Source organism: Pituophis catenifer, unplaced genomic scaffold, assembly GCF_029215685.1.
Source record: "Pituophis catenifer annectens isolate HBS135680 unplaced genomic scaffold, rPitCat1.0.hap2 SCAF_2, whole genome shotgun sequence".
Classification (NCBI taxonomy): domain Eukaryota; kingdom Metazoa; phylum Chordata; class Lepidosauria; order Squamata; family Colubridae; genus Pituophis; species Pituophis catenifer.
This window is the reverse complement of record NW_027256882.1, coordinates 112,737,188-112,748,393: the sequence shown is the minus strand read 5'-3', so window position 1 is coordinate 112,748,393 and position 11,206 is coordinate 112,737,188. Positions and strand designations below refer to the sequence as shown.

General features: G+C 39.0%; 1 protein-coding gene across 1 annotated transcript in view; it reads right to left on the bottom strand.

Moving 5' to 3' along the window:
- Positions 1-11,206, bottom strand: part of PPARGC1B (PPARG coactivator 1 beta) — a 153,578-nt gene that overhangs the window by 47,133 nt on the left and 95,239 nt on the right. The window lies entirely within an intron of this gene.

Below are 11,206 nucleotides of genomic sequence, written 5' to 3'. Positions count from 1 at the left end.
GATATTTTTCAACTGGATGTTATAAAAAAATTGTGATTTAAGAGTTGGCCCCATTTTTTAAAAAATTCCTCTGCTTTCCCTCATCTTCTGTGTCATATCATTTTCAATGGTTAAGAATGTGGGCAGAAACAGCATTGATTTCATTGGCTGAATGTTAGATGCTTTGGATAGCTTTCAAGCTGAAAAGTTAGGAGGGGGGAGATTTAATTAAATAACATAAATAATAAATAGGAAACTCTCTTGGCCACAAAGACATGTGTTAGAGTAGTCTTCCCCAAACTAATGTCTTCCAGATGTGTTGGACTAGAACTCTCAGTATAAACAACTAGGGAAAGTGAACTACTGCTCTAGAAAAACTAGAGTTCCAGCGCATTTTTGGCTTCTTAAGGGAAACAACTCCAAAAGCACAATATGACCCTAAAAGAATAATAAAAGTTACCATGAGGTAAGATGGGTGGCCAATAAATTTTACAAACAAATAATATTACCACAACAGTGAGGAAAAAGGGAGAATTTTAGAGGGTCCTCCAGATAGTTACAGTAGTGCTTAAAAGTTGATAATCCCTTTTAATTTTTGATATTCCTGCATAAAGATGACCTAAAACATGATGTGTTTTCCACATAAGTTCTAAAAGTAGATAAAGAGAAACCAATTAAAGAAATGAGTCAAAGACATATTTGTTCAATTACTGAGGGAATGATTCAAAGCTACTAATTTGTTATTGTTGTTAGTTGCGAAGTCATGTCTGACCCATCATGACCCCATGAATAACATTCCTCCAGGCCTTCCTATCCTCTACCATCCTCTGGAGTCCATTTAAGCTCATGCCTACTGCTTCAGTGACTCCATCCAGCCACCTCATTCTCTGTGGTCCCCTTCTTTTGCCCTCAATCTCTCTCAGCATTAGGCTCTTCTCCAGTGAGTCCTACTAATACTTGTATGCAAAAAGTATGTGAACCTCTAAGGATCAGTAGTTCATTTGAAAGCTTAAATTGAGTTAGCTGTTTCAATCAAAGACATAATCAGGTGTGAATATGGGAGGTCCAACTCTATTTAGAGAGTTATTGATCTTCACAGCACAGGTATGAGGAACTGTGTCATGGCCCTGAACAAAGGAGATTCCTGAGAATTCTGAGAATAGTTGTTGATATTCACCAGGCTGGAAAAGGTCACAAAACTATTTCCAAAGAATTTGGTCTCCACCAGTTCACTGCCAGGCAAATCATGCACAAATGGAGGCATTTCAACATGACTGTTATCCTCTCCTGGAATGGTTGACCAACCAAAATTATACCAAGAGCAAGGTGTGCTATATACCAGGAAGTCTCCCTGAACTCCAGGGTAGCATCTAAGGAACTAAAGACCTCTACTGCATTGGCGATTGTCAGGGTTAACCACATGGCTATGCCAGAAGGCTACTGGAAGAATAGAAAATGTAACTTTTTAACTTGAATGAAAAATGTTGCATTGATGAAAGATAATCACTGCATTAAACCATAAGACCTTATCCAGTCTGTGAACATGATGGTGGCAGTATCATGATTTGGGCCTGATTTGCTGTCTCTGCACCAGGAGGCCTTGCCATCATTGGTGGAACTATGAATTCTGAATGGTACTAGCAAATCCAAAGATATGTATGTTTTTATGAATGGTAGCTCAAGAGCAAGTGGCTCATACAGCAAGGCAACGACCAATAAGATCCAAGTTGCATGACCAAAAAATGGCCAAAGCAGAAGAAAATTAATATTTTGGAATGGCAAAGTCAAAGTCCTATAAAAATTTTATGGAAGATCCTGAAGTGGGCAGCTCAAACAATGAAACATATCAATGTCTCTGAGTTAAAGTTGCTCTGTAACGAGGAATGGGCTAAAATTCTCAAAGTGATATGCAGGGCTGATTAACAGTTATTGGGAAATATTTCAAGGCAGTTACTGCTGGCCAAGAAAGGCACTCTAGTTACTGAAAGCAAATATTTACATATTTTTGCTGCATACAAATATGTAACTTTGGGTAATTTTCCTCAATAAATAAATGAACAAATATAATGTTTGGAACTAATTTGTTTCATTGGGTTCTCTGTATCTAATTTTAGGCTTGTGTGGAAAAAAGATCTGTTTTAGGCCATATTTATGCAAAAATACTGAAATTTCAAAATGGTTCATAAACTTTTAAATAGCACTGTGTAGACCCAGTCGGAACAGAAGCATGGAAGCATTTGAAGTTCATGATTTTGGTTCAGTAGATATAACAATTGTCTCCGTTCTCTCTTGCTTTTATTTTTTTAGCTTTTCTTTTCCTCCTGAGACCTTTTCACCCCAAAGCTCCATCCTTCACCTAAATGTAGCTCTGCCACACTCAAGGTATTAAAAGGCGATCCCTTCAAACTTCAATATTTCCTTGTCCCTGGTGACAATCTCTTTGTACAGAAACAAGTTTCTCTAGACACCTATTCAATAAAAGCTCTAACAATCCATTGTAATTTTTCCTTCTCCTCAAACCTAGCCAAAACACAAGAATAATAGAGCAAAATCAATGGCTGGCGTACATAAGGCAATCTACGCTCTAAGAACTGAGCTAAAAATATCCAGTCAATCACAGACAGCAGCTGAGACCCAGCTCTACTTTTACTACATTCTCAAGGCATACACAACTGCATTAACGTTCAACACAAAGCAAGTAACCAAGGGCAGAGTAATGCTGCACTGCACCATTAATGTTAAGCTTATGATAAGTCATGGGTTATGTTGGAGGTTTCTACCTTTGAAGATTCAGAATGAAGAGAAAGCAGGGAGAGAAGAACTGTTTTAACATCAAGGCCTGCCTAAATAATGGTTTATGCAAACTTGTGCTGTATAGCACTGCTGATAGCTGGCTATTATTTGATTCTTGGGAAGAGTATGATTATTTTTAAATTTATATTAAGCTAGCTATATAGAGTGGTATTTTTAAGTAGTTAGGTGTAGCTTTATTGCTAATTGTTAAAGTAATTTTCATCTCTGCAAGGGGAAGTCTGGATCCCCAAACCTTCATTCTAATTCAGTTCACTAGTCCACACTGGAAAATGATTTCAACTGTGAAGCTTTCTTGTTCACAGCAAATATTTTAAGGTTGACAAACCATAATAACAAGGAATAACATTTCCTGATCACAACTTTGCTGGTATAGTGCTCCTTCCACATTCAGTGACTTCAGCAAGGAAGGCAGCATTTGGCCTTTTTTTTTTTAATCCAATAAGTACCGATAATCTGCATTCTTTGTTTCTGTAATAACCAGTAGTAGCATTTAAATCACTGCCCAATAAATTAACATTCATGAACACACACAATATTCTAAACTAGAGGGAAAGCAAATGTACTTATTTTGTACTCTCTAATCATAACACAAGATCAGGTGAGCATATGAAAAACCAAGTGCTTTGAATTTTTCCAAGTATCTCTAGAAAACAATCAATTTTCATAGTTGCAGAAATGCAAGTGACAGAATACTATTCTTCCCCATCAGTATTCTTGGTTCTCTTATCTAGGACAGGCTTAGATTGCAGTTGGCTTCTTGCAAAAAATGGGATTGTCACCATTTTCCTATTTAGTTTGGGATACAGTGTTCCATGATGCAACGTCCCATAACTGTAAACTATTAGTCCTCTTCTTCTCTATGAACATCAAAGGCATTTGGTCAGAAGATTATGAAGGAAGATCTTGGAGGAAGAAGGAAAACTGAAGACAAATAAAAACTGAAAGCAGTATGGAAAAAAGTTGCACCTGAACTCTGCCCAGTATGGGAAAGATAATCACCAAAATGCATACTTATCTGATTAAAATGGCCTTGATGTCTCACCGCCCGTTTCTCATCACTGAACTCAAGGGTAATTTCAGAAGCTCTCTAATACACTGAAGATTAGGGGAGCAGCATTGCAAACCGAGTAAGAAAAGCAGCTTAGCTTGCTCTTGTGCTATAACAGAGCCTCAATATGAAAGAAAAGCAATTGAATCTTTTTTACAACATGGAAGTAAATACCATAATACTGAATAAAGTCTAGTTTAGAAGCAACATAATTTCTCAATTATCATTAATCAAACTATCACAATTTAAAGAGAAATGTATTCATATTCTTGTTATAACATAAGGCATGCATGCAACAATCTTGCACAGAGATTGTAGGATTTGCCAGCGTACCAACTGATGTCTGGGCCTACTCACTGTCACTCTCTTGAATTGCTGGTCCACACCCCCTAATACAAATGTCAGGGACATTTTTTTCTATTTCGTTTCTGCTCTTCTTTATCAACATTTAGGGAAGAGGGACTCCTGTTATTCCAGCTCTATACAAGTATGCCTATAGTACAACTTGTGCAAGACAAGAGACCCTCTTCTGCACTCAGGTTGAACAAGAAAGGTTAGCAAAATATTGGATATACTTTAGAATTGGAGATGTTCAGCATTCTGAAATGAAATAAGAATGACAAATATATGAATCATATTCTGTACCTCTGATCCATAACCTCTTAAAAGAATGGTTAGCATTTACACTTTATCTTCAATCATTCATGCATCATCTTACTTTCTACCAAGAAGTTCTATATTGATACAAATGCAAGGTAAACCGCTTCAAACTCGATTGCAGAAAATACGACTTCAGCCACAGAGTGGTCAACACCAGGAATGCTCTACCTGATTCCGTTGTTACATTCTCAAACCCTCACAGCTTCAACCTTAAACTGTCCACCGTGGACCTCACCCCATTCCTAAGAGGTCCGTAAAGGGGGCATGCATAAGTGCACCAGCGTGCCTACCATCCCTGTCCTTCTGTCCCCATTTATTTGTATTCATTTCCCTCGTTCATGTCCATGTTCATATTCATACCTGCTATCTTGTACATGTTTGATAAACTAATTAATTAAATAAATAAATAAATAAATAAATAAATAAATAAATAATTTCCCTCAAGAAGTCCTCAGAAAGAATTTTCCTCGCAATGTTGCCAACAGAGAAGAATATAATGCCAAAAATAACTATACTTGTTTTCCCTAAAAAAAATGAAGGAGCTGCAATTTTTGACTTATAATGAATGGCAAGATAAGCACTTAAATCCCACATTAGGAAATTGCTGTATACAGTAAGAATTCAAATGTCGTCCCACTTTGATTAGGATCGATTATGCTATACTTTACTTAACTTGATACTTAATCCAACCCTTGAGATTTTCCCACTTGTTCAACACCAGTTGTAGTACTTAAGACTATTTTTCTTTCATTATTTCTTCTTTCTGCACTGTAGAATATATATGTTTTCATAATATATCTTGCCTTCCTTAAGGATCTATCTATCTATCTATCTATCTATCTATCTATCTATCTATCTATCTATCTACCTACCTACCTACCTACCTACCTACGTACCATCTACCTATCTAATTTTATTTTAGAATACTGCAGAAAACATATGTGCTGGTTTAGAAGATACTATACTGGTATATTATGTTTGCTTTTTCTAATGAACCACTAAAAAAACTTTGCGGTTGTGGCAGGATATAAATTTGATACATAAATAAATATACTTTCATATACACTGCTATTATTTTATATGTATGAAGACTTCTTACAACTATGTGAGTTCTTCAGTTGTCTTTGATATGTCACAAGGGAAGAAATCCTAAATTGCAATCACAAGGCACAGCTGACGCTAACACTTAGGATGTCCTTTGATAATCTCTACAGTCATGATGCGTTCTTACTGCCAACAGAATTGGGTATAAATAAACTCCTGCAATCCAATGCCTCTTTGGGCTACTGCATGCTGAGATCAACTGCAAGATTCAGCTGGTGTCCTGGCAATGCCATGTTGTTTAAGTCCAGTATAGCAGTCATCTGGGAAATTTAAAAAAAAAATAGTATTCTTTGCTACTGACTATAAGAATGCATCCATCCATAGTCAACAGAAGCAACTGTCTGTTCCACTATTGTTGAATACAATAATTTGAGTGTTTGGTTTTTAGTAATTTACTAGCATAATTCATAACGACAATAGAATAAGCTCTTCAAATTTGGCACTCTAGATTAACCAATTTAAACTTAACCACAATCTTAGCCTTATCCTACAAGACAGTAGCCATGTTTTACTGTATGCATTTCCTGTGTATCCTCGTTCTGTATAACCATTTGTGTTTTCTCTCTACTGCTTTGAACATCATTTTTTAAAAAGGAAATTAGGTTGCTGTCACTGATATGACCCAGGTCATGTAAAAGATAAATAGTGAATCATGATCCATCAGTGTTAGACTAATGGCCTCAGGCCCAGGAATCTTTTCCAAGCCAGGGCTGAGCCTCATTCACCTGTAATAACAGCCAAGAACTGGACTAATTTATACTTGACTGCTTCTGGCAGCTAATATATATTTTGTTTCTGAATACAGTTTTCTTCCTTCAGTGCTTTAAAAATGTGAAGAAATACACATCTTTCGTCACATCATGCCTTGGCTTGGAAGAATAAACACTTAACAAAAAGCAGAATAAGTGATATTCCTGATTTTTCTTTCTATCTAGAGACATAGGCAGGTGGATGGTACAGGACTCTACTCTGGAAAAGTCTGCACTTGAAATGTATCTTGAGTGGTCCACTGTTCATCATTTCCTTTTACTGCTTGTGAAAGAAGTGAACTTTGTTCTAATTTTACCCAGGAGATTGCAAGAAAAGCAGCCACTGGGCCTTGGAAGGCAGCCAGAATAATGGTTGGGAATTCTGAACCATCTTTCATTCCAGACATTTCATTCATGTGCACTGGAGCAAACAAACAAACAAAAAAAAAAAAAAAAAACCAGCCTGGGAGTTCAGTAAAATCAGATCATTTACCCCTCCCCCCCTTTTTTTTAAAAAAAAAAATCTACTAAGGAAACCTAAATGGCATTTGCTGGATTGGATCCTCATGCCACTCTTCTTTGGAAAGAGGACAGAAAATGAAAAACATCCAGGAGCTAACATCATGAAATCAGCAAGGTTTATAAATATTTTAGTAAATGTTAATTCTCTCAAAATCATTTCAAAGGATCTCAGGTAATCAGATTTAAAAGATCTTACACAGTTAGACTGGAGAGGTATGTTAGTAATAGTAATTTATTCTTGCATAAATAAGTCAACAATCAAATAGTGTACAGTGTACAGCTTCCTCTGCAAAAGAACAGGGAATGATGAGAATGCTTTTCGACTACAATACCATGAAGATAGATTTCAAATATAATTGAAATGTTATGTACTAATATGGTGTTGCTGAATCTCTTTCAGGAACAGCCCAACATTGGATTTGCTTTTGTCAAATGGCAAATCTAGCCATGATAAAATATTCTAAGCCTAAAACTGTGATTTATTAATGAAGCCACAAAGGCATCTATATTTCTGTCTGTTTGCACAGCAGTTGGGCAATTTATCTTCAATGAAGTCATCACAATATTATCCTAAAGCCTTTCTTAAACATGCATTTCCTGTAACTGATAAGCAGTCATGAAAATTGTTGATTAAATTAAAGAAAAAATAATCAAGAAATTGATCTGTGAGCAGCAAAGCCCTTTCCTCAGTAGACAGGCAGACAATGTCTAGCTAGATGTAGCATTGAAATTACAATTCTTGTTTGAGATTTGTGACATGAGGAACAAGATCTGAATAGAAAATGCAGAATGTACTGGCTTGCTCTTGGGAAGTTTTCTTTCTGAATTTTCTGGTAATTTCTGACTTTAATATAGGCTAGTGGATGACATCTTAATAGATGTAAGACAACCCCTGTGAACTTTAGGATCGGATCAAAAAAATGGAGCTCTCCCCACGAGAGGTTTTGTGTGAGAAAGATGAAAGGTTGTACTGATCCTTGCTCTAAATTGGTAACACTCTTAACTCTCTGAGTTACTTTGAAATTCAATGCACTCTGCTAACACACAGTTGTCCTTCTGACAGACAGACAGCTAGATAATTACAGAAGTGAAATTTTAGCATGTATTTTTATCCCTCATCACCTTCCGAGTACAGAATGAATGCTGGGTTAGTTCACACTGAAGTATAAGGATGAAACATCCCGGCACCAGAAACGGAACAGTCTTCTTTCTAACTCTTTTCGGATATGGCTATGTTCCTTATGAATAGCTGATTGTTATACAGATTATGCTGCACCACTTGGACTACTGACTACTGACCTAATTAATAGCTAAAAGGCTCTATCTACAACTTTCCATTAATATTGGTTGTCAAATTATGTAATGCAGAACTGCAGGTTGGGTTCCAAGTGTACAACTGCATATTTAATTTTTTATTAAAACTAAAAACCTCAAAAGTAGAAAAACAGAATAATGAAACTCAACTAGAACTGCTATTCTGTTCATTGGCATGGGCTATTTCCTATACTGAAGGAAAAATAATCATCTATCTATATCTATCTACTTACCTACCTACAAGTGTTCTCTCTCTCTCCCTCTCTCTCTCTCTTTTTCTTGTGTGCATGCGCGCGCGCGCGCTCCATAGTAATTTGGATACATGGATATTTAGAATGTATTAAATTAGAAAATGAAAATGTCCAATCAAGAAGTATTTCAACTTAGCTTTTAAAACTGAGAATAATTATAGCATTCAAGCCTCTGAAAGGATCATCCATGGCTTTTAACACAAATATATTACTAACTGGAGATATTGCAGACTGAACATGGGATTTTCTGCTGTTTGTTTGCTTCATTGCTCAATGATGGCTTCTTCTTGTTTCCTTATGTACTGTAGACCTCATTCACCCTGACAGCCTTGCTTGCATAAGACCCAGAGGGACTTTTGGAGAGGCTAAATGAAGCCATAATGGAATGATTAAAGCACTGCTGTCATGCTGTCTTTCTGAGCCACATGCTCCACAATTCAAGAAGCATCGTGAACCATATTGATGCCGAACTTAGTGCGGACATCCAATCGGCATAGCCCACTGCAGCCCAGAACTCGTGAGCTCAAGCGATCTGCCAGCCTCAGCCTCCGGAGTAGCTAGATTACAGGCTCATGAACCCACAGGCATTCTCTTGCTGGGGTTGCACTTAATCTGCAAAACATGCTTCTGGTTTACTGGTTTCACATAGAGACTAGATCCCTATGTATGTAAACATGCATACATACATAGTAAAGACATGCAAACATATCTTTACTAATGAATATGTGCATGTGTAATCTGCAGCCATTTTAATGTATTTGCAATACATTTGTTTTCTAGTTTTCTACTAGAACTATTATTGGGTAGTCAGTCTAACTCTTGAATATTAAACCTACATATGTTCTACCCATAATAAATGGAAAAAAATAATTCCTCATATTTTTTCCTATTTCTGTTTTTGTGGTTACTCTCTAAGCAGCAAGGCCTTCATAAAACGCCCTTTTTCCAATGTAACGAACAACCTTAAAACTATCCTTCACCATCAAGAGAACAGATTTTAAAACTTAATTTTCTAGATTAAGTTGTGTCTTGGGGAGGAAGACATCAGACATCTTTTGCCATCAGCAGAGATGACCTTGAAAATATTTACTCTCCTTCTACAAAGAGACCACTGATTTCAATAGAGACCTTTTAAAACACTGTTAAAATCCTTTCTTAGTTAGCAGATTGCAGGTTTTCTATGGCTCATGGATAGAGCTCTTTTTTTAACTTTAAGATAAACCTGGGTTGAATAAATTGTGGCTCCTGAGTCCTATTTTTGCTCAAAGTCCCTTAATCTGAAAATAATAATAATAATAATAATAATAATAATAATTTTATTTCTATACCGCCCTTCTCCCGAAGGACTCAGGGCGGTGTACAGCCTATTTAAAAACACAAAAAACACGACAACAATTTAAAATTTAAAATCATTAAATAATTAGGCTCCAATTAAAATCCCAGAAATTTAAAATACCCCAATCTAAAACGTTATGTTAGTAACCCTGCCTGGCGGAACAACAGGGTCTTCAGAGCGCAGCAAAACACCCGGAGGTCGGAAATCTTTCGTATTTCGGGGGGCAGTTCATTCCACAGGGCTGGAGCTCCCACAGAGAAGGCCCTCCCCCTGGGTGTCGCCAGCCGACATAACTTGGCTGATGGCACCCGGAGGAGACCCTCTCTGTGGGAGCGGACTGGTCGGTGGGAGGCTATTGGTGGCAGAAGTCGGTCCCGAAGGTACCCGGGTCCTATGCCATGGAGCGCTTTAAAGGTGGTAACCAACACCTTGAATCGCACCCGGAAGACCACTGGGAGCCAGTGCAGCTCGCGCAGGAGGGGTGTCACGTGGGCGCAACGGGTTGTACCCATAACCACCCGCGCGGCCGCATTCTGGACCAGTTGGAGCCTCCGAGTGCTCTTCAAGGGGAGCCCCATGTAGAGAGCATTACAATAGTCCAGCCGGGAGGTGACAAGGGCGTGAGTGACCGTGCGCAAGGCGTCCCGATCCAGAAAGGGCTGCAACTGGCGAATCAGGCGAACCTGATAAAAGGCCCCCCTGGCCACGGCCGTCATGTGCTCTTCTAAAGACAGCCGTGCGTCCAGGAGGACACCCAGATTGCGAGCCCTCTCTGTGGGGGGCAAAGATTCACCCCCAATAGTCAGCGATGGCACCTGCTGACTATATCGGGGCGCCGGAAGCCACAGCCACTCGGTCTTGGAGGGGTTGAGTCTGAGCCTGTTCCTCCCCATCCAGGCCCGCACGGCCTCCAGGCAGCGGGACATCACATCAAGGGCATCGTTGGGGTGGTCTGGGGTGGAGATGTACAGCTGAGTATCATCAGCGTACAGATGACACTTCACCCCGAAACCACGGATGATCTCACCCAGCGGCTTCACATAAATGTTGAACAGGAGAGGCGAGAGGACCGACCCTTGCGGCACTCCCCATGCGAGATGCCTCGAGGTCGACCTCTGTCCCCCTGCCAACACAAACTGCGAGCGGTCGGAGAGGAAGGAGGAGAACCACCGCAAAACGGTGCCCCCTATTCCTAACCCCCTCAACCGCTGCAGCATGATACCATGGTCGATGGTATCAAAAGCCGCCGAGAGGTCTAATAGGACTAGGACAGAGGAGCAGCCCCTGTCCTGAGCCCTCCAGAGATCATCCACCAACGCGACCAATGCCGTTTCAGTGCTGTACCCCTGCCTGAAGCCCGACTGGTACGGGTCTAGATAGATAGCTTCATCCAGGTGCCGGGGAAGTTGTCGTGCCACCACGCTCTCAA